The sequence below is a fragment of the Lycorma delicatula genome, chromosome 8 (genome assembly GCF_047948215.1).
Source record: "Lycorma delicatula isolate Av1 chromosome 8, ASM4794821v1, whole genome shotgun sequence".
NCBI lineage: Eukaryota > Metazoa > Arthropoda > Insecta > Hemiptera > Fulgoridae > Lycorma > Lycorma delicatula.
The window spans coordinates 22,298,067-22,322,953 of NC_134462.1; the positions used below are offsets into that span (position 1 = coordinate 22,298,067).

General features: G+C 31.5%; 1 protein-coding gene across 3 annotated transcripts in view; it reads left to right on the plus strand.

Annotated features, from left to right (window-relative positions):
* The window catches only part of Atg13 (Autophagy-related 13), a 276,218-nt gene that overhangs the window by 82,735 nt on the left and 168,596 nt on the right, over nt 1-24,887 (plus strand). Inside the window, exon 1 of one of the 3 annotated variants that reach the window (XM_075373352.1) lies at nt 2,402-2,482. The exons of the other annotated variants lie outside the window; for them this stretch is intronic. The gene's annotated coding sequence lies outside the window, so the exon portion shown is untranslated. Of the gene's footprint in view, nt 1-2,401; nt 2,483-24,887 lie in introns of those variants that run through there. 3 annotated transcript variants of the gene reach the window in all.

Here is a 24,887-nt window from a genome sequence, read left to right on the forward strand (position 1 = left end):
GTCGTTACTTTGCAGTATTACTCTAGGAAGAATAACATTCAAGTACACACATATTCTTGACATCGGTTTACAGATTTCTGTTAGGGTCGCCCGATTTCCTCATTAAAAAAAGTCGGCAAGCAGCATTATTTCGCTTCTGGAACAGCTCATTTCCCGGAAGAGTTCGTTATTTTTTCACCTATCATTAGATCCATCTCATTTTCATCGGTTTAAGGTACTTGAGTGGCATCGTCGAGGTTGCAATATCAAAATAAAATTAAATTAATTTATACCGTATTCATCTTCTAAAACTACCTGGTCGAATGTAACATATGAGGAATGAAGGTTATTGACATTCTTAAGTTATTACAGGTTTTGATTGTATTTACCTTTTATGAATCTGTGAAATTTATATTTGTCACGTATACGAATTAAATTTATTAATTCAATGATAATCAAATTAATTTAAAATGTTATTTTCTTAACGATTCATTAATTCACTGCAGAAGGTTTGAAGAAGCTTGTACGTAGAAATATGGAAATGGAAATTTGTAGTGTATGAAAGATGCCATGCCTGACTGGGATTCGAATCCAGGACACCCGATTGAAAGGCCGAGACTCTACTACTCGCCCACAGAGATCGGGTTTTTATGTTCACTTTTAGATTAACGAAAACGATTGACTGGTGCTTTTTTCAAAAGATAAAGGAAATATTGTAGAGTATATGTTTACAAATATATATATATATTTTTTTTTTTTTTTTAAATTATAAATGTAAGCTCTGCTCCTGACTAGTTGAAGAATTTTATATTTTAGACAAATGCTTTTAATTAAGTTACAGGAAAATATATTCTTATATACATTTTTTATAGAAGGGAAAACTGAACCCATTCTAAAAAAAAGAACTGACGGTCGCGACCATCGATCGACTGAAACGCGTTATCCATTACCTCATCAAAAAGTAACTTGAAATCTTATTTGTTTGCTTTTATTTTATCGTACCTAATGTTTTAGGTAGATTTTGAAAAAAAAAATTAGATTTTTACCTTTAGATAAGGAGAAAAGGGGGCGAGGAGATCTTCCTCGGTTGTCGGGCTGTTTCTTTATTATGTTAATATTTTACTATTTCACTTAAAGCGAATCAGTATTGCGACTAACGAATTTTTAACCCGGTTTCTTTTTCGAAGGTTAATCGTTTCTGCTATTGGTTTGTACCAGGGGCTAATTCAGCTACTGGAGCGTAATACTGCAGTAATGTTAATATAAAAGTACATAAAACATGAATGAGCAATTTTTATCGATGGTAATGTTTTTAAGGTATATAATTTTTTAGTGATTTTTTTGTCAGGCAGTTTAATATACGCACTTATATGACCTTACAAATTTTCTGCGTTAAAATGTTTTTTTTTCCAACTTGTTTGTATTGGCAAATTCTTTCTATCTTTTTTTGTCGTAGTGTTTATTATTTTTATAGTTTACACAAGGCGAGCGATGCTTAATATTTACTTTTTGTACACCTATTATTTGACTGGCATTAAAATATCATTTACGAATAATTTGATTTTTGTTGATGATTTTAATAATAGATTTTGTTTTAATAAAATTGTTAATGATCTTTTTTTGTCTTTAGTATTAATAATCGTATAATAATTTCCATTAAATGTAATTTGGTTACGTCATTCGTATCATTAATTTTATTATTTTACTATTAGCTTTTTTATTGCGTTAGCGTTATTTCTCAGGGTAACAATAAGCAATTTATAAAATCGTTTGTCAGCAAATATTTCTTCTTCCTTTTTTTTTAACTTCTAATCGATGTAATTAAATTCTTATTGTTGAGATTCTGTTAATATTTTCAAATTAGGTGTAAACATCTTTGATGAGTTCGTCTCACGAATAATTATCTATTGTTAATGCCGAGATGTGATCGTACCTGTTGTTGAATTAATGTATCATCTTTTCTAATAGTTTAATTTTACGGACGTCGTAGCTATCCAAGTAATATACGATAAACAGCGATTAAGCGTGTTGGTATATCGCAGTTTGTATCCGGACGGTTGTAGTTTTTAATTAGGTGGATTAAGTTTTCGAAAAAGTTAGAGAATTTTTCAGCACCAAATGGAAACATTTTTATTAATGAATTATGTCCTGGAATAAATAAATAAATATATGTATAAATTTTTAAAGCCATTAGATATTTTTCGATTTGTTTTTCTTAGGATTATTTTTTCTACGATCTAGGTCTTTTTTCTTAGGAATTTATTTATTTTTTTAAATGAATATTCTTAAGGCAGAAAGCTGTTTTATTTTATTCATTATATTAACGGATATGCGAGTACATATTAATCTGAATTAAATCTAGTATATATTATGCGTGAACACACAACGTTCGTTGATTTATAAAATGTTCTTTAAATGCCTACTTTAATCAAAAGAGTATTGAAGTAAGAAGACAGACAGCTACCTATCTGGGATAAGACTCGGGAGTGTGTGTTTTTTTACCGTAAGTTTCCCAATTTTTCTAATTATCTTTATTACGCCATAATATACCTTGAGACGAATCCCTCTATCGACCCATCCATTCTCCTCTAATCCCAGTTGAATTTTTAAGATACTGATAGTTAAATTTCCATTTAGATGGTGCATAATTTTTACTTTTTTCCGACCTTTTTCTTGATGGTACACCGTTGATGATATTGTTTTAAACGATCCTTCTTCTTTCATTTATCGCAGCCGGTTAGCATAACTATTTTTAAATAAAAGTAAGTTTAATTAAGATAAGCTTCTATTCTCGTTAATATTTCACTTTGTCGTTTAATATTCTCTGATCGTTTGCTGCCCGTGTTTCAAACGTCTAATCTTTCTTTTTCTCTTTTCCTGTGTGTCCGTGTTTCACATCCGTGCAAAGTACACTCTAATTACTTAGTTTTGTTACATAATCGCTGTTTATTTTACTTTCTCGTCTAGCGCTATAGCCCTATAAGGGAAAGTATTGTAATCGGTTCAGTTTGGACGTATGTGCCATTTTCACCGAATCTTGACGTTTTGATACTTAAGAAACCCGAAAATAGGATGGAAATTTTCCGGATGTTCGTAGTACGTGTGTGTATTCAGTGTTGCACCCTAAATTTCCGGAACTTCTCAAACAATTTTGACCAAACTTAGTCAGATTACTTCTCTGTATATGGGGCATTGATACATTAAATTTGATGGTCAAAGGCACCCTCACTTTCGCCTAATTAAAGTCGTATTTTTCTTAGGCATATTTGTTAATTAAAAAATAACAATTTTGCAAAATCGCACCACCGCTCCAAAAAGTTCTCTAAATGAACTAGTGGCTAAATCGTTATACTATGTCATTAATACCGCCTTTCACCACAAGAAGCGCTGGTGTAGTACTGACGTGCAGCTGCTGTGTTGTGACATCATAGGTGACCGGTAGAATTAAATAAATGAATAATATTTAAAGTTGAAAAAGTATTTAAAGTGGCCGCTACTACCGCCACACCGCGCAAATGAAATACGGTCTGCGCGCGCACTTTAGTTAGAATCATTGGATTAAATAAAAAATATGATATTTAAATAAAATGATTAATATTTTAAATTAAGATGTGTTTTTAAGCCGTGCATCAAGAAATAGCCGTGTGACGGGAAAGTCTTGCAACTGTTGTGTTGTCAGCTTTTTTGTACGTCTATAAAATCATCTCCTCTTTTTATTTTGTTTTAATAAATTGTCTTAGCTTGTCATCGTTATTAAATATTTATTACATGTGTATATATTCTATAGCGTATCTAAGTCATCTGTCAGGACTCCCTCAAAAGATCAGAACGAGGTTTTAAGATACAAAAATAGGCTGTCAGATCATTATCTGGCGCTCATATAAGTATGAATCTTATAGAACAGTATTTAGAAAATTTTAAATGTTAACTTTCGCTTACGTTAATAAATATGCAATCTTTGCTAAAATGAATTAGTCACTTATCGATAAAAAATAACGATATAACAGCGGAACTGTTTTCGTATTACTCAACACAGTACTTCAGGCGTAAAATTATGGGGCCTTATTATGCTTCCAATTTTGTAACAAATTTCCGAACCGTTTGAAAAATCTTCACACCAGATTTCAAATAGAATTAAAATATTCTTTTACGGAAAACGTTAATGAATTTTTATTTCCTTTTACGAAGTAAAGGAAGTATTGTGATCGCGAAAAATTTCGGTTTTCAGAATTTAACGGAAATAACCATTTTGACGATCCCTGAATCCATTTGACTGGTTTCGGTGTGAGGTCTGTACGTACGTATCTCCCATAAATCAAAAACGATTAGCCGTAGGATGTTGAAATTTTGGATTTAGGATTGTTGTAACATCTAGTTGCGCACCTCCCCCTTTCTATTGCAATCAACTGAACCAAAAGTGACTAAAATAGCCCGAAATCCAAAAAAATTAGATTTTGGACTTTTTCTTAACTGCAGCAATAAGCCCTCACTGAGAAACTTTCAACGATATATCATAGGTGGAACTTATTTTCATTGGTTCCAGAGTTATAGCAAAATAAAATTTTAATTAATGAAATATTTGGATCTTACAAGGGAAGGCACATCGGTTCAAATACGACTTCATCTCCCTTTTATTTTTTTAAAATTTAAATGTATTGATTTATTATAGTAATTACCTCCGATTGTAAAAAAAAAATTGTACAATAAGTAATAATTCAGTAATAACAATTTTAAAAAAATACGGAAAATATCAGAAGTTATTAATGAAATAAAATTTTATGTACTTTTCATTTTAAAAAAAATGTATATACGTAATTTAATAAGCGTACAAGGAAGTCGTTTGGTGTCCACATCAGATTTTTTAATAAAAAATATATTTATCTGCATTCCGTTCAATGAGTTATCTGCGATCCATATTCCAATTTATTCTCCCTCCTTATATTCTTTGTTCATATGCTTGTAGAGCATACTATACTATGCCGAATAGAAAAAAAAAATCATTTAAATAATAGCTTTCGACGGGACCGCTACAGAACTTCCTGTAAAAGTAAACAAAAAATCGATATCGACCAGCATGAAAAAAGAAACGGTTAAATAAACAAAACGTATTTTACGGATTGATTGAGAACTTTTTCCGAACTTGAAGTCGATTAAAAGTATTAACACGTGAAATCAGGTCTCTTGCTTCTTTAACCGACCTATGAATTATCGAACTGAATTCAGTTGATTGAAGATTACCGAATGGGGGTCGATTCATGGCCGGTAGAAGGAAATTTATTTCGTCTGTTGGATACTGATGCGCTTTCCTCTAATACCGCTAAATCTAGTTTTAGTTACACTGCGTGTTACCGGTATATGTCGGGCAATTGGGTTTTTTTAGTCAAATTGCACCGTTATAAGGCAGTATTAAAATGTATCGATTAGACAATGCTGTAGTGATTACTTACAGTTTTTTAACGTTGTTTTTCAGCCGTAATTAAATGTCATTTTTATCTCCTTAATGGCGGTTGGTTATGATTTAATAGATATTCATTAAATATTTTTTGAGTATTATTCAATTCTTCAATTAGTCTTTTTAATTTTTCTGAGCACGTGTATGTAATTAAAGTTAATCTTTCAGATTAGATTTATGTTATATCGTTAACATAAGGTTTCGTCTATGTACTTTTATTTTTGATTATCGGTAGTGTCGCTAATTCTCTGTATTAAGCGATTTTTTTTTATTTATATAGAATTAATGAGGTTATATTATCAAAAGTATTGAATGTGTTGTAAAAAAAAAAAATAAATCTTAAACTTGTTCAGATAATTATTTTCACTTTATTACGTCAACTTAACGAAACATGCATGTAATCCTTTTAAAAATTGTAGCAAAGTTCGTAAAATTGTTTTTATAGCCTCTAAATTGTTTTATATCTATATCTACAATTTATTTCCTTATTTTGTAAGTAGTAATAGAAAATGTTCTTTGTTCTTTTTAGTATAAAAAAAAAGAAGATATTAGATACGTCTTGAAGTAAAAGTTTGTAATTGGTTCTGAAATGTGTCACAAATTTATTGATTATTTCTATATTTTTTTTTTTTTTTTTTGTAGCGTGTTATAAGTGATCTTTTGTATCTGTCAACAGTCTTATGTCGATTTTGCATCTTTGAAACGTTTTCTAACATTTAGAAAACATGTCTGCCAGTGTCATATCAGTTGTTATGAAAAACTACTCTTAGATAAAATTGTAGTATAATTTAAAAAAAAAAGGAGAAGTAGAAGTGTAGGGTAAAATCGAAAGATCAAAGAAGAAAAAGGTTTGTTTGGATTGCTGAGCTAAACATGTTATTGATGAGCTGAAGAAAAATACTCAGAATCGAAAAGAATTACCCATATTTTCACATATCATTTTATACATTACACGCAGTTTTTATAGAGTTTACTCTTTACCAAACGGACCGATTTCGATGAACGTTAGTAATGAATAAGGTCGTAAGTATAATTAGCCCAACGTTTCGGCATGTACTTGTTTTCTCGGATTCCATGAGCATCTTACAAGCGATTAGTGACGTATACTTCAGACACCTTTTATGCGAGATTCAGTCTGCTATTTCGCAAATGACCAGACGTAGTACAAAAGTAAGCTTCTGCTGGATCCCCAGCCATATAGGAATTTCAGGCAATGAGCGCGCAGATAGTGCGGCAAAAGAGGCTTGCATTCAGCCTCCTTTTACCGTTTGCGTTGCTTTTAACGATCTTTGTTTGTTTCCTGAAGACGGTACTTCATGACTGACTAAGTGAATGGGATGCTACCATGAACAATAGAATTCGCCTAATTAAGAACACTGTATCACCTTGGTGCTCCTAGTGCAGAAATAGCCGTCGAGAGGAGGTTATCTGCCGTTTACGAATAGGGCACACTAGGTTCGCTCATGGATATCTGATGACGCAAACGGATGCACCGTTTGTGCTCGCTGCAACTGCCAACTAACAGTGCACCACATCCTTGTGGATTGTATTTGTTATGCGGTATTGCGTCGCAAGTTTAACTTATTTGCTAACATACGAATCATTTTAAGGTATAATGAAGTGTTGCTATCTTATGTTTTACGGTTTCGTAGGGCCGTCCGTGTACATTCAAGTATTCGAATTACTGTAGTGTGTTTCAACTGTTTATGCCAATTGCCGAAAAGTAGATGGTTAGTGTATCACTTTGAAATATATAATGTGATTTATCTTTGTTTATTATAAGAAATATATCGTATCCGGGTGATGATAAGGAGGAAGGGTTTTCGCCCAGGAAAACACCCAAAAAAATTGATGAGCGTTTTATTTTGTGGAGGAAGTCATCCGGTTGCCTCGTTGTGTAGAATCTTTCGTGTAATTTAATTGAAAAGAGTGTAAGAGAAAAAATACATTTTCAGTACAGATAGATTGATGATCTAAAAAAAAAATTTGTCGGTGCTTAGCGGTGGATTTTTATAGCGTAATTAAATATAGCCCCTGACATCGTTGTACGTTAGTATTTTGCCGAGGAAGTAACTCTTGATACATTCCCAATACAAGTCCGAGTCCAGCATACACGATGGTCAAAGAACAACTTCGACTGTCATGAAATCACGAACGGATAGTACCGTTTTAAACCTACAATACAAATTGATTAATGTTAATATAGAAAATATATCGTTTTAACAGTTTTCATTTTTACGAGTGGCAGTTAGGCAAAAATGAGTTCCTTAGGAGTAATTTTCAGATCATATTTCGATTTAATGTCATAAAATATAAGAACATACAGAAATATATAAAAAAAAGAAAAGATTTTTAGAGGACTGTAATTAACCGGTTTGTTTATTGTCTGATGAGCAGTTGAGTACACAAGTCTGTATGAGATAGTTACACAGTACGTTTTCCTCTCCGAAAGAATTTTAAGAAAAACTTTTGATTTACATACCACATCATCCCTCTTGTAATGTTTATTTTTAATTATTATATACATTTTCTTATTCGGCGTAAATAATATTCCTGGCAGAAATAGTTATACGGTAATAGAATAAGGTTTGTTTAAAAGTTGTTCTCATTGGCCTAGAACAATGAGAATATATTATTAGAGCGTGCGTAAGGTCGCACGCGTATAATGTTGAGTACATTGAAAAAGTCATGAAGGTTTATATTTTGTTTATTTATTATTTTTTTTTTAATGAAATTATAAAACTCGAGATTGGGGGATAAAATAAAAAATACCCTTGACGGTTTCTTCTTTTTTTTTTGCTTCTCTTTGGCCGAGAACAATGAGAATATATTATTAGAACATTCGCACGCGTTTAATGTTTGAGTAACTGATAAAGTCATGAAGTTTTTATATTTTTTAATAAAAGTTAATTAATTTTAATTATTAAATGAAATTGTTAAACTCGAGATTGGGATTTGACGGTTTGTTTTTGGCGTTTCGTCAGGTTTCCTACCGACCGTGTGTAAATAAACATAACTTGTGGAACATTATTTCGCTTAAAATTTTTTTCATGTGCACACTCAAAACGTATTGCATTACATTAGCTGTTTGTTGAATTGGAATTATTTAACATTAAGGTGAGGAATATTACGAAACTATAAAAATAATATTTGTCCGTGGGTAATTAATTTCTGTGTGCGGTATATAATTTATTTTTTATTGACTGGGAAATATTTATCTTTTGTATATGTATTTATTTATTTTTATTACATAATCTTAAATAATTTGTTATAAAAAGGATGTCATTTTATTTGAGCTGTATTATGATTGATCTTCGTGTCTTTTAAAGAAGCAGCCGTTTTACTTTCATTTCCTGGTTTACTTTCTTTATGTGTTTTAATACGGTACTATGTGTTCGTGATTTCATGACAGTCGAAGGTCTTCTTTGACGATCGTGTAAGTTTCGTACGGTTCTTGGTTTGCAACCGATTATATACATATATTTTTTTACAAGGCCGCACTACCTACTATTTATTTTTAATTATTTTTGTTCTAGATTTTATACCAGAAGTTAATAGTGTAAAGTAGTAAATTATGTATGTGGGTTTTTGTATTTACTGCGATAGAAAACTCTGTTATATATTTATTATGGAAATTAGGAAGTGAACTTTAACGGCGCCCGTTTTGTGTAGCAGGTCATATAACGACTGTGACACACCTCCCCTAAGATTGTACTGTGCCGGCTATAGTTACGAGATAGATATACTTGGCACGCATCCCGATTGTTACCGAACATAAAGAAAGAAGATAAAAATACTCGGCGGCCTCTTAAAACCTGGCGTGCCTCTGAATCACTCTATTTTAACTTCGTGAAGGTCTCAAGTTCAAACGCCAGCCGAGTTCAGTTAAGGTTATTCTGTACCAGCCGGTCCGTTATTTTATTTTTACTTTACTTTAATTTTTTCATATTCCATAATTAACTCGTCTTCTGATTTTACGCATTGATTATACGATAGTTGAGGCAGTGCTAACCGGAAAATTTCTGTATTTTTTTTCAAAATCCTTTCCCCGATAAGCATATTAAAACGATTCCATGCTATTCTATTATTATTTTTCTTAATTTGGTTATTTAAGAGGTACCGTAGACCGCTTTTATAACTAGCTGTGAAAAAAACATCAGCGGTTGCTATTTTGGTTAGAATTGTCGTAGCCCGATGATTTTTCGTATTACATTTTTTTTCAGTGTACTTTAAAATGGTGTGTACAATCCTATCCTTTCCAGTTAAACAGTTTGAGTTTGAGGTCCCAATATGTGGTTGCGGGGGTGTAGTCTCGTATCGGGAAAAAACAGTTCGATTTGAGGTAAGGGTATTTATATATTAAATTTAACTTTTCCATGTGTAACTGTTGAAAAGTTATTTGAAGAGTTGCCATTCTATATAAATACTTTCTAAAATCATCTCCGAGACCTAAATTTCTTAAAAATATCCCCATGGAAATCATGAAATAGGAATGAGTCGGTAAATGCAATTGATTAAGGAAGTCTGTTCAATGAGGAAATTTATTTCCAATGATATTCTAGAAATGAGTGTTTATAACGCCGATTGGTATATGACAGTACTGTGTTATGTGAGCTCGGAATAATGGAAGAAAGGATGCTGAAATATTACGTATTCTCACATTGAACCGAACGATATGACTCCAAGAAAAAAGAAGATATATTAGACCGTTTAAACAAATTAAATAATATCAGGAGAAAGAAGTTAAGCAAGATGATTAACGGTTATAGATTATTCTGATTATAGGCCGATTAATAGGAAGGTAGTTGCGTTTTAATTTCAGTTCCTTCATGTCACTGAAGATGTATTTTGTTTTAAAGTGTTCATTTCCTAACAGTAAACTTACGGAAGTATCACATGTGGCATTCGCATCGGTGACATCCTGGCTGAGGCTAGACTGAAAGATGTCATTGCCGAGGTACTCAAGATGATCTCCGGTAAAGCCCATAAGGGCTAGGTATGACAACCGAAACCGTCACGTGGAGGATGTCTTCCCTTGTCAGGATGGTAGCTTAAGTTGCTAAGATTTCCTGTAACAGGTATTTGAGAAATAGGGGGAACGTGTATTTAAATGTGTTTGTCCATAAGCTAGCTACGTTAAGCTAAGATTTGCTTATATTTTTTTTTTCGGATTGATGGCTGGGTTTCTTCGTTTCGATCTGACTTTTGCAGCGCTGTGTGTAACGCAGCATATTATGTTGTATTGAATTATTGAACATTGCCATACATGTTAAGGTTTTTCCAATTTTTGTGTGCCGTTAAAATGTACTTTATTTTGTATCCACGTACCTTTATTTTTAAGAAAAGAAGTTGAAATAAGTAAGAGGATTGTTAAGACCGTAAGATTTGTTTTTTGTAATTCAATTTTATTGTTTTCCTTTTATAAGTAACTTTTTTTTGAGATAACATAAACATTTAATGTTGTTTTTTTTGTGCGTATTAAACAAATCTAAGATAATTCCTTCCAGTGATTCCATCATTGGAATCGCAAAAAGGGTTATTTTCTAGGTTTTTTAAATACCGTCTATTCCATAATTGTTTTATACTATTATCTGTATCATAAATTTATGCTTTCCCTGGGAAAAACAAAAAAAATATAAGGGGACATGTATATCTTTTCTCAATTTATTGGAAAAAGAATTATAAAAACACTGAAAAAGTTGGTGATATCTGCGCATTTATCTTAATGTGGAAATACATAAAGGCGCTGAGGTCGTATCGTGGAAGTTAGACCTGTTGGACCAAAAAGAGGCGAAGTAGAAAGATTCCGTGCTAATATGAGCGTGTGATTCTTTTATATAGAGGTGTTGAAAAATAAATTTACCCGAAAAAGAGGTCAAAAGGTTATACTGTTCGTTTGTACTACTCGCCATGAGGTGAGGAGAATAAAAGTGACGCCACCCGGTTGAGATCTATACTTCTGTTGCAAGTCTAAGATTCGGTTTTTTACCGGTTACTCCGATGGCCGACCTCTTATTCGATAACGTGTAATTTCTGTTTTACTCGCTTTATTCGGTGAATTTATTTATTTTATTGTCTACTGAAAATTTCATATACACTTTTATATTCAACATATTTATCCATGACGCAGGTAGCAAAAGAAACCTTGAGCTCTATTCGCGAGTTCATATACCTTAAGCTTTGATTTTTCTTTAAGTATGTTTATCGTATATTTTCTCAAATTCTTACCGCCGTATCAGAATGTTGAATGTCTGGGAATTTTTGCAGCTGTTTATTATTTCATTACTATTGTAAATTGCTAGACTTCCATCTTACCTATTTTTAATGTATGAATTTATATATTCATTTCATAATGTTATTATATATCATATGATTTCATCGTTAAACGAATACGTAAAGAAACTTTTCATTTTATTTTGATAACGTTCAAGTAACACTAGTCTACAAGAGTTTTCTTACACAGGTAATCTTTTTTGGCTTATTCTTATTTATTTTTCGACGCCGAATCCAAATATGACCTCAAAATTTGTTCAAGGGTTTTTTTTGTTATCTTAAATAAAAAATTAAAATTTTAAATTGTTAAAACGTTGTATTTTCTTTATTAAGACTAAACACTTGTGAAGATTTGTTTCGAATCAATGTTTGTATTAATAATTAAATATAAATGTATTTTTTGTAAATTGCTCAGAGTGGAATAATTTAGAGGAGTGACCGGTGTGACTAACGTTATTCGTAGAGTAACATCGATGCTCTAGAAAATAAAATTAAGAAAAATAAATTAAGGTAATATGGCTTAATTAGTGGGTTTTATTAATAACATCATAATTGTTATAGTCATTTCAGTCATCATTATTTTTACTGTGGAATAATAATGATTAGAAAAGCGGTTTTGTTCTGGCTTTCATGCGGATACCATCGCGAGTTTGATTTTTTGTTTTATTCTTACTTTTTCGGATATAGAAGTTTTTGCTGGGCTTCACACATATTAGTTTTTTCTGTGTCGTTGGTAAATTATGTAATAATGTTTCGTAGTTGTATTTATATAAATCATCCTAAGAATTTTTGCTGTGTTTGTGACGAATTAGCTTTTAAATCTCGAAGAAGTATTACTATTTCGGTTAAAAAATCGCGTGAACTCTATTGTGGGTTTCCCAGGATCAATGAGGCAAAAATCAAATACAGAATATTTGTTGGGCCACAGATGCATAGGCATAGGAGGTAGGTTTCGGACTCTGAATGAGTCCGATAAAGTAGCACGGGTATTATTTCAGAATACTGTTAAACCATTCCTGGGCAAAAAGAAGACTGAGGACCATATAGAAGCGGTGACTGAACTTCTTGAAAACAGTAAAATACTGGAATGCAATATGTCTTTAAAAAATACACATGTATGTTCATATTAATTTTACACTTGTGTTTTTTTATTAATTTTCATGTGTATTATATAATTTTTACATCTAATCTTGGCGATATTAATGATGATCAAGGTAAACGCTTTCATCAGGATATATAAATTATGAAAGTACGATACCAAGGAAAATTGAGCCCGAATAGTTTTTCCGATCACTGTTGATGACTGAAAAGGGACATTCCAAACAGAGGCTGAATACAGATTAAATCTAAGGAAAAGCAAGTATTTGGTGAAATAATAATCATATTACAGGTAATTCCTTAAGAAATTAGGGGTTGTTTAAATCCGTGTTACTAAAAAAAAACCTCCCGTCAGTATTCAATTTTGGTTTTCCAATTTAAAATCAGCGTAAAAATATTATAACGCCAGCATTGAACGCATATGATAAAAAATAAATAGATGTAATTTACATGTAATTTACTTTAACGTATTTATTCGGTAATTAAGTAGCTACATCAATGTGGTTACTCAAATGAATGCACGGTTTCGCTTAAGTATGTTTAAAACATTGTTACAGCCGTGTGGTTATGCGTAATTAACTTGCTTTATTTTGCATCTAGGTAATTCTTGCTGTTAATGTTAGAAATAACGTGAGGTGAGATCGTTAATGGATCTTTTTTTTTTTAAAGTATAACAGATTTGTTATCTGTTGTTTTTGTTTGTAATCGAATATCGTACAGACGATGCGATGAGCTTTGTAAATTAGTTTTACGTGTTTCTTTCCGCTTTTCCCCCACTTGTAACGTTAGAAGTAAATCTGTTAGCCGACTCTATTTTTAGTAGCGAGCCGAGTCAGCCGTTTAAAATGGGATTTTAAATTTTACAGTCGTCTTGAAATAGTATTTTTTCCTATTTGACAAGTAAAATGCTACAGACAATTAATATTATTATATATATATAATTTTACCAGTACGTAAGCCGTATTTAAAAGGGGCGTTTTTGAAATATTACAATCATTGCAATTTTTAATATTAAACTTTTTTTGATATAAAAAATTATTAATTAATGCATCTTAAAATTTCATTTTTCGATCGATGACCTCGTGATATGACGTACTTTTTATTTTAATCTCCTATGAAAAACCGGTTAAATGAATATAAAAGTATAATTTAATATGAAAAAATCACTACGGAGCTTCTATGTACTAACCTTTTCCGATTGCAGAAGTCTCATTTCATGTTACAGCTTGTGGAAGAAATTTGTTTTATTTGTTATATCGTAACCGTCCTTTCTTTTTCCACGGTTATGAATAGATATCTTCAAAAAGATATATTTTTCGTTAGTTAATCGACAATATTTCTCAATAATTTAAAACTGTTTTAAAAAGCTTTTGTAGTTTCCTAGTTAATTAAGATTTACTATTACCGTTCAACCACAACGGTCAATATTTATTCAAAAGTTATACTGTGTCCGAGTGTTATGTCCTCGAATGTAGATTGAATAATATTTTGACAAATTTGGAATTTAAATCGTATTTTTAATAATTCTCACAAGATAACGACATTAATAGAAAAATTGTCTGATGCCTTTCTAGAAAAAAAATATTGTACCGATGAAAGCGTCAGTAGTTTATGAAGAGCAATTTTCGGAAGAACATAACTACAGAAGTTTCAGTTATAAAGCCTTGGGACGGTTATGACTTAAGTGAGAGACCGAAGTTTGAAAAAAAAAGAAAGAGTTGTCTGAAATTCATTGTGGTATTTAGAACATTTCACAGGAAAATTTAAAAAGAGTAGTAAAATAACGTATTGGGTTCAAAAGGCCATTGTGCGCGCGACTTTATGAATCAATGTTTACAACTTACAAAAGACTGTGAAAGTAGAGTTTCATGTCGATATTTTCAAACTCGAGTTTATTTGGGAACAATTTTGGAATTATTTGAATCCGAGGGTTAATCTGTTGGAGCGTATATTTGGTCGGTTAACACACCATTTGATTCGCCGATGCTCAGAAAAAGTAATGCGTTTGGATCCGGCGTTACAAATGTTTAAGACCATCTATTTAAGACTGCGCAAGAATATTTCTATGTTATCAGTCGCGGCTATACGGCATAATTTGTTGAAACCGAACGTAATTTATGTTAATTTTCCGCGCCTTCGATTGAGGTTATCGAATAACTTAAAATAATTTGAAATTCAGAAACATTTAAAAATTTGATATAGAAATAAAAAAACAATAAAACGAAACCAGTTAAACATTTTAAACACAGTGAATCTTAGCTTGCGGCTTATAAGTCTTTCTATAAGTCTTTCTGGCAATCCTTGGATTTGTTTTCTTATTTTTATTAAGATGCGGGTTTGTCTTTTTTGCGTTTCTCGCGAACGGTTTATTATTTGTATTCTCCGACCATTAAGGTTTACGTACACGTTAAATAAAAATAACATTGAAAAATGTAAAATATAATTGTTTTTAAGAAAACTAGAACAAAAAAGAATGCAAACTACACATTTAATTCGATTAATTTATATTTAAATTTCAAAGTCGATACCAAATTAAGGGTTAGTGAATCAACGGTAGATTATAAAATTAATTATAAAAATACGATATTAATTTGGCATAGACTTCTAAAAGTCGTAAAATTTAAATATGTTTTGAAAAGGGTTTAGTTTGTTATGTGAAATTTGTTTTGAATTGCTTTATTTTGCTTTATTTTTATTTTTAAAAAAAGTATCTTATCGGTGATTTACTCATTGAATAAATGTATTTATTTATTCACTGTACTTGTGTTACTAGTGATTCTAAATACTAATAACTATTGTTATTCTTGTTTAAAGGTTTTGCTAGTAATCACGAAAAATAAATAAATGAAGACTGACAACAAATGTTGGATTTTCCCGGCGGCAGGTTTTTTTTTAGCATTCTTGTATTCTTATAGCTTATATAATTTATGTAATATTTAATAAACAATAATAAATGCAGGAATTCTAATTAAAGCGAAATTCGATGTCCAACTTACATTCAATATATTATTTTCATGAATATCCTTGTAATTTGCTTTCGAGTTAATGAAAATGATTTTAATATTTATTGTCAGGAATGTGTGTTGTATATTATTATGTTTGATTGTATCGCGATATTTGTTTGACCCTGAATTTGTTTAAATATTACACAAATGGTAATATTTCAAGGTTAGAAGGAAATAGTGTATATTATTTTTTTTTAATGCATTATTTTCCATTTAAATAATTTACTTGTCGGCTGTATTACCTGTTAGAATCGATTTGTGGTTTTACGAAAAGTATTATTTTTTATATTTAATTTTTCGTTGTTTTTCAAATTGTCTGAATTGCATGTGAATACATTCAATTAAAATTGCTCAGCAGAAAATTATCAGTTGTAATTGAATTTTTGTGGTTTTATATTATATGACTGGTGTATTTTTTAATTTAACATGTAATCGTATAGTTGTATTAATATTTTTTCCATTAAAGTAATTTGATACATCTTCGTTGATTATTTTCTGTTATTTATTATTATTATTAAATAAACATCATTTTAAATACTTTTTTATAATTATTTATAAATTTAAAACTTTCTCCGTATAAGTTAACAACAATTCCTGTTTACAAATAACTTATGTTTTTTCAATATTCAATTAATTTTTTTTTAAATTTATTTCATTTAGTTACCGTTGTTATTTTTAGTAACAAAATTTATTTTTAGGTTATTTGATGGTTGACCGTGTTCGTAATCTGAATAATATAGAGTTCAACTTGTGGGTTTTAAATAAGCAGTTTTACAAATTGATTCCAAATCTAGTTTTCGTTTCGATGTTTGAAAATATTTATGTGATTATGTGAAGTGTTACGCTTTATAATATCGAAACGTAAGGCAATATACCTTTGAAATACCGTGCGTTTATAGGATTTTAAAAACGTAATCGGGAAAATTTCAGATGAAATCTTGAGACATGTAGGAGAGAAGAAAAATTTATGGGATAATTTCGTTGAGGAGAGATGAACTAGGTCGATGGGCTGTATAATAAGACATCCTGATTTCGTTGAGATTTATCCTTTACACATCCTTCTACCAAATGCAAAAAAAACCTAATTGGATTTTATAGAGTAGGTAGTGAAGATATAGACAAATATCAGCGTGTAGACAGATCTTGACAATTGGATACAGATAGATGTAGATTCCTTGACATGATGTTGGTAGATGTAGTTCCTTGGTAAAGTAATTTAATTATTGTTGCGGTTAAAATATCGCGTAGCACATAAAGGAGTGGTGAGCAGCATCAAATCGGTCAAATGACTGATGATACGGTAAAACTTAAAGTTAGACCACGCTTGGTGGATAGTCCATTTAGAACTAAAGTTTATACGTCTATTTGCTTCTCCATGATTTTCTTTTTTTTCTCTTTAACCTCCGGAACCACCGTCAGGATTAATTCAGAGGATGATATGTATGAGCGTAAATGAAGTGTAGTCTTGTATAGTCTCAGGTCGACCGTTTCTGAGATGTGTGGTTAATTGTAACCAACCACCAAAGAACACCGGTATCCACGATCTAGTATCCAAACCTGTATAAAAATAGCTGCTTTTACTAGGATTTGAACCTTAGAACTCTCGACTTCGAAATCAGCTGATTTGCGAAGACGCGTTCACCACTGGACCAACCCGGTGGGTCTATTATTTTCTACTTGTATTTTCTTTTTATTACGCTCTAACTGTCGCTACTTTGCCTAACAGAAATGTGGATTGAATTCCGATCCTTAAGATCAATTTGAAGATGTCATTTCTCAGATTATACTTGGAAGACTAGCAAGGTATTTTGTGCCTTTCTCCCGACAAGATTCCCCTTTCGATGCTAGTGCAGTGCCTTTTGGTGTAGTAGGAATGCGCCTGATGGCACCTAGTTATTGGAGATGCAATGCACTCCTTCGCCGAAGGGAGTCGTATATGATATCGATAGGCCATAATTGTGTAAGGCTTTTTGCCTAAGGTACATGCTATTTGTAATTTGACGAATTTTTTTTTACTTTTTTTTCTCGCATCGTTTTAGGGGTCGAAAGTAAATATAGGATTAGAAAAAAATTCTAAAAAAAATATTTGTACGGAGTGTACATTATATGACAGGGAAACACGAACAGTAGAGAAGTTAGAAAAACAAACTTTATGCTTTTATGTTATGTTGTTAAGAATTAGGAGAGGAGGTCGATATGTAATAATAAGAGAAGAGTTTTAAAATGGATTTTTTTCTTTTTGAGAAACGAGTTAATGGTTGAATCTAAAAGAAAGGATAAGATTGGTGTATCAAGAAGACCGTGATCGGTGATTTCGAAGAAAGTGTAAAAAGGGGAAAAAACAGTAAAAGTAGAGAGCGATCGTAATACACGAGGAAGATAGTCGGAAATGTAGGATATGTTAAGAGAGGTACATTGAGGATAAGAGACGGCGGCTACAAAACAGGAAGTTATATGGTGAGCATCGGGCCGGTCGAACGGCTAAAGAAAAAAAAAAGATTGATTTAAAATATTAGAAATACATTCAAGTATTTATCCGTTCTAGCGTGATATTAAAATCAACAAATCTTTACGTTTGGAGCTCAGGGTGGTAAATAATCTGTGATAATATCGATTTAAAGTATCAGTGAATTTTAATGTAATGTAATGATCATAGTGTATATTTTGTGTGTAGCCTTATCGGACAGTATTCTTATTTACCGCTATCGAAAAAATTAGAGAACTATATTTATTATCTTAAACCGTTCTGGTCATACGGTCGCTGAATTCACGATTCCGCCAGTAAAAACTGTGAACATCGCTCACTTACAATCTTTTCAGTTTAAAGTTCATCGTCTGATGATAACCTGTTTCTCTGTAATTGTATACGGACACTAGATAATATATTATTAACTGAATATTATATAGTATTCTTTTGTATGCGATTTCATTAAGAAACTAGGTAAATATTCTTGAAAGGTTTCATAAAATGAAAGGACTTTCATTTTATTTTCATCTTCAAACTGAATTTACAGATGTACGGTAAATAAAGGTGCCAATGCGTTTGACGAGACGATTGGCATCACTAATTAATCGCATTTGGATAGTCCGAACGTTGACAATTTATACTTATAACGGTCGTCTTACCGATACGTCAATTTAATATAAAGTTTTAGATTTTTCAGTTATTCTATAGACCGGTAATTTTCATTATTAAGAGCAATCATTTTAAAATTGTCGATCGATCCGATACTGTAGCTTTTTGGCCTTTCAACCGGCTGGTTCCGGTGTTGCAATCCGGGTCAGGCGTAGAATTTTTCCCGCAATAAAAAATTCGCTTACACGCTTTTGCTTTATAAAATGAATTATCTACAAAAAGGATTCGTTAAAAAAAATAAAGTCTAGGAAGTAAACTAATATCTTGTTTCGTGTTTAATTTTTGTAAAGGTAATAAATAAAATGTATGTTTGTTCACCCATTATTAATATACTGAGGATTATTGTTTGTGGTGTGCCCAGTAGTACTCTCGTCAGATTAATAAATTATAAATCCTTCTGCTTTATGTTATTTATCAAATTTAATTCATTTACTTTAATTGTTAGAACTTCTTTAAATAGCATGTTTCCTGTTGTGATCTGTTATATTTATTTATTACTTGTGGTTATTTTTTATGTTTTATTACGTTTGTGTTGGTAAATATTCAATATATATTTTAGAGTCGTAATGTAGACTATTAGTGACTGTATTTTACGAGAAGTATCTCTGGGTATTATTCTTCATTCGTGTTATTGTTATTCATCTCTTCATTCGGAACTTGTGGTTTCGATGTAAATAGGAGCCGATTGTAAATAAAGTACAGCAGCAAAAAAAAAGTAGTAATTAAATAATAACGCTCGTAAAGAAAACATCACAAGTAACAAAAATAACAGATTACAACAGGAAACGGATTCAACTTAATCCAAACAACAGAGAATAGAACGATTTATAATTTACAAGAGTACGACTGGCCACACCACAAACAACAATCCTCAGTATATTAATAATGGTTAAATAATTCCAATCGGCGGTGGTAATTCTCACTTTTAGTAAGTACATACAAACAATATAAAAATATAAGAACGTAAATCAGGTTATCTATCAATAACAGTTCTTATCTTAGTCCATCCAAGCAGCGGTTTTATCGTTCCAGACCTTGGAAGGTAAAATCCATTGTCACGCAGCATTACCCAGGTCCAACACGTCGCCTTTTTGAAGCCTAATACCTCCACTGTTCAACAAATTCACCGCTGGATAGTTCACGTGTTCATTTAGATATGTATTTCGCACTTATACGGTGGATTTCCATACGATGTACGGGATCCTTAGATAGTCGTGTAACTCATCTCACAAAACACGACGCTTCCGTCAAGATCCGGAGCAGTTTGTTTTAGAACCTCTGAATGATCTCATACTTATTTTGGATACTTTTCACCCAGACCGGAAGCACGTTATGCGTAGAATTAAAAAGATTAGTTATGTAGATTACTACCGAGAATAGTAACGTAAATAATATTCTAACTGATGCTGACATGTTGACTTTAGAACTCAGAAAAGGTCCCGGACTTTGAAGTCCGGGACCTTTTCTGAGTTCTTTATTCTTTTAAATTCCTCTTTTATCTATACAGATGGGAAGGGTTTCATTGGAAGGCGCTGTGGAATATGACTATTACAAAATTCAATAATTTCCCCTTCGCCATCCCGTCTCATCTCATGAGGTTTAAAGACTTTGGATGTCTTTATGGCTGTCGTTACAAGACCATGCATTTGATGACCTCAATGGTGGAGACGATAGAGGAGGTCGTTAAAGCCTTCTTGTGGCTTTCCACAAGGAATCATCTTTGCCTAGAGCAAAGAGATTATTAATATACTCCCTATGTTATGTATGTTTATTTTGTTTTTAAATAAAAATATTATGTTTTGTTTTATCAAAAGATCCCCACTTTCACCCCCATGGTCCGATTTTGGCTGTTAACGAATTCGACTGATATTTTGGGACGAGTTATTTTTAAGAAACAATTTGAAAGTGATTGGCATAAAATTACGGCAGTTATCATGTCCACAAGAAAGTGATATATATATATATATATATCACTTTAATCTTTTGAGTTGACGGTGGTTTTGGGGTCTGGGGGATGTGAAACGCGAAGATATGTAGAAATTTCCCGGAAGTCAAATCATGGTACCCATTACAGTAGGTAGCTTTCTTATGAAATGTACCTAAATGCTGGCAAAATATTGCATAACTTTCCTGTGCAATTTCTTTTAATAATAAGAATTAAAAGTTTGAACATAAAACAAAATATATATTTTTTTAGTGTCGGGGGAATAAATTTTCATATAAAGGTTAAACTTAACAAATTTCTTTAGATAGCTCTATATGTATAAACTATAAACTTTAAAAAGTTGTTTGAAAAATGAAGTGAGATAGAGCTGAAGAACAAAAACATATATTTCAATTTTAAGAGGTGGGGATTGATTTTTTGAAATTTCTCTTTGGATTATTATATACGCATTGTAGATAAAATTGCATTAAAGTTTTCTCTAAAATGCCCCTGAAGAAAATCGAAATTAGTTTTAGTAGCGATTTACAAATTCTTTTGAAATCCGCTAAAATTGTAAAAATATGATTTATTAGCTGATCCGTCGATCGGTTCCAACCCTTAACTAGTTATAAATTCAACGAATTTTACCGGTTTTCAGCGGTTTTTCCTATAATAACTTGCAGCCACGAACCGTTATTTAAACAAAAAAAATTAAAAATAGGTTGTTCCTTTTTATAAATTGAATACAATAACGAATAAGTACATTAAGAGTTTGTAACCCATAACGTATGGTATTTAAACACTTGCAACAGAAAGGTGCTGTAGAAAGGTAATTTTTTAACTATCATATATAATAATAAACGGATTACCTAGATTCTATTGTGATGCTAATTATGAGACTAACTTAGGCCAATCATCTTGTTGCAAAAATTTGTGGAACGTCTAATGACACGAATTATTTATCCACATTTTTAATGTATGGTACTTCATTCGTGACGTAATAATGTTTGTTTTATTTTAGTTTACTAGGTTTTGTTTTTTTTCATTTCTGAGTGAAATACCTATCGCTTGAAAAATTACTGATAACCGTTCGCTCGGCTTCGATGTAAAAACCTTGCGAGGACAGTTGAGAAAAGATTGGTTTATAATTAATTAATATATATAATCAACGATCGATAAGAGTATTATTTTTTCGAACTTCGGATTGATCTATCCGAAAATCGTATAGAAAATTATTTGGAAGTAAAATAACGCCATTCTTTTTGTAAAAATTATTATAAGCAATTTATTAACACCTCATATTTATCGGTAAAGATCTAGCGTAATTGGTAACGGCTAAGCTTTATAGTGTTAATCTATTTGTATTGATTTTTACATTACTCTTAATGTTAAATAACAATAAGACTATTCTTCGAAATTGTCGTACTCGTAACATTATTTATGTGTTCATTATGAGTTATTCTATTATGTTAAAACATGATGTGTATGTTAATACATTATGCACAATTACGTAATCAAAAACATCCGCTTATGGAATGATTAACAAGTTACTATTATGAAAGTGACACATCATTAACAGACTTCAGTAAAAGTTGGAGGTTCTCGATTTTAACTTATGTTTCTTTTTTTGCGCAGGTCTTAAGGCTTTAAGGAAACCGGACGATTTTGATGAATATTATTTTGTGGAGGATATTGATTTGGTCATCGTCCCGTTTTAACTATTCCTCACAAAACTCAAGTTAAAGATTTTTTCTATTTTTGTTTTTAAACAAAAAGTTACATCATCTACGTATAGACCGTTTATACATTTTTTCGTTGCCATCATAGTGTTGAATTTTTATAGAAAGATGATATTCAGCGACATTTTATTTTGATAATCAGACTATTTTCATGGAAATGGAAAAAAAAACAATGGGCAGTAGTAGTTAGGGTAAAACAATACCCCTATTCCTGCGTTAGAAAATCTTAGTACAAGTTCGGTTGCAGAATCTTTACACCGCTTTAATATTTATATTGAGATGCAGGTTTGCATTATTTTAGAGCGACTATTTTTTATACGAGCATTCCTTCTTTCGTAGATCTATCCAATTAAAAAAATAAATTAAAACTGATTTCAAAAAGCATTAAAAAAAGAGGGCCGAAGGCTTCGCTGTCCACAGATTAGTACTTAACGATGAGAATTAAGTGAACATTAAAATATGTAGAAGCCGGAAAAAAATTAATTAAAGAAAATATATTATATATTTATTCTTTAAGTAAAGTTTTGAGATAAAGGATCCATGATAATCATATCTCCAGAATTAATAAAAATAATATATATATATATATATATATATATATATATATATATATATATATATATATATATATATATTACACTCTGAGTAACATTTTGAGATACGGGATCCATGGTGACAGTATTTCTCCTCCCCCCCTCATCAAGACCGATTGTAACCAAATTTAAACGCCGTCAATAAAACCAGTTTTCAAAAGTCATCGCACAAAATTTCATCGTAATCGATCCATCCAGTTTGGAGATGTTAAGTAAAAAAAATCCCTTTCGGCACACCGGAAGGCGGAGGTAGATTTCACCGATGCTGAATAGGAGATAAAAAAGATTTCCACCGTAAAGTTAAGAAAACTTCAAATTTACTCAATACGACAAGCCCCCCCATCATCTTTTTACAATTCTAGCAACATTTTGGTCATTCTTTGACGTAAGGGTTGGTCTCAAAAATTTTTTGACAAAAGTTTTAGGTAATGTTTAGAGGACTAACAACTACTTTAAACCGATTCGATACTGTGTCTATTAAGGGAGGTATGATTTGTTTTGTCTTCGAAACCCCATTTTTCCCGCCTCCTGGGCCTATGGTTAGTGATATCAAAAAACTTAAGAAGTTTTAGGCCCTTATCTAAAGAATAGTAGGAATTTTAAGCGAATTCGATATTTTATTTAATAAGAAAGTTATAACGATATTTTGTTTTTTTCGAAAAATCCTCCCATTTCCACCCCACGTTCCGATTTCGGCCATTAAGGAACTCGACTGAGATTTTTGGTCGTTATATTTTATGTATCATTTGAAAGTGATTGGCGAAAAATTACGGCAGTTATAGCGTCCACAAGAAAGTAAAATATATATATGTATGTATAAACTTTTGAGCTGATGACGGTGGTTTTGGGGTCTGGGGAACGCGAAGATATGTCGAAATTTTCCGCAAGTCGAATCATAGTACCCATTACAATAGGGTAAATCTACCTCACAGGTTGACATACATACGTGCGTACAGAAATCTTGTGGAATCGTAAAATTGTATTATTTTGATTAGAAGGGTTCGTGAAACATCAGATTTGAAAAAACTTCGAAGTCAAAATTTGACCCGATTAGCGTAGTTTACTATAGAGCTGGGTGAGTAAATATTTTCTTCTTTAAATTTCAACTTTTTAACTCGGGCTTCGTATAAAACGTTTGCAAATCTTTGATCGATTTGTTTTTATTTGTCAACTTAAAAATAATATTTTTCTTTTTTTGTAATTTTTTAAGTCGATATTATTTTTTTGCTTTTTTTAATTTATTTTATTTTATTACAAATTATGACTATTCTCGTAGATAAAGAAAGTATTACCTTAAACTATCTCTATGGTAGCCTTGAGGTTGACAAGTGCAATCGATTTATTTTTAAAGTTAAAAAAAATGAAAAACTATTCGTATTAGATAAGTTTTAAAGGACATATTCTAACAGAGAATTAGCTTCTAAACGGATTTGTAGGGAAACCCTGGTCGCTTGTGTAAGTACTTAAATGTGAAAGGAGAAGAGGGTACGTATAATGTACAGACAGTGAAGGGATGGAATGGTATGTGGTTGTGTAACAAGAGTGCATTGCGCAAAAGAAAAAATAATTCTTGCTTGGAAACCACGTTGAATTAGTGAAACATTAGATTTATAATCTAGTCGTCGGTAATTTAAGACTCTACGTCGTCCGGTCGACTAGGTGGAATAAAAAGTTGACAGGACGAGTCG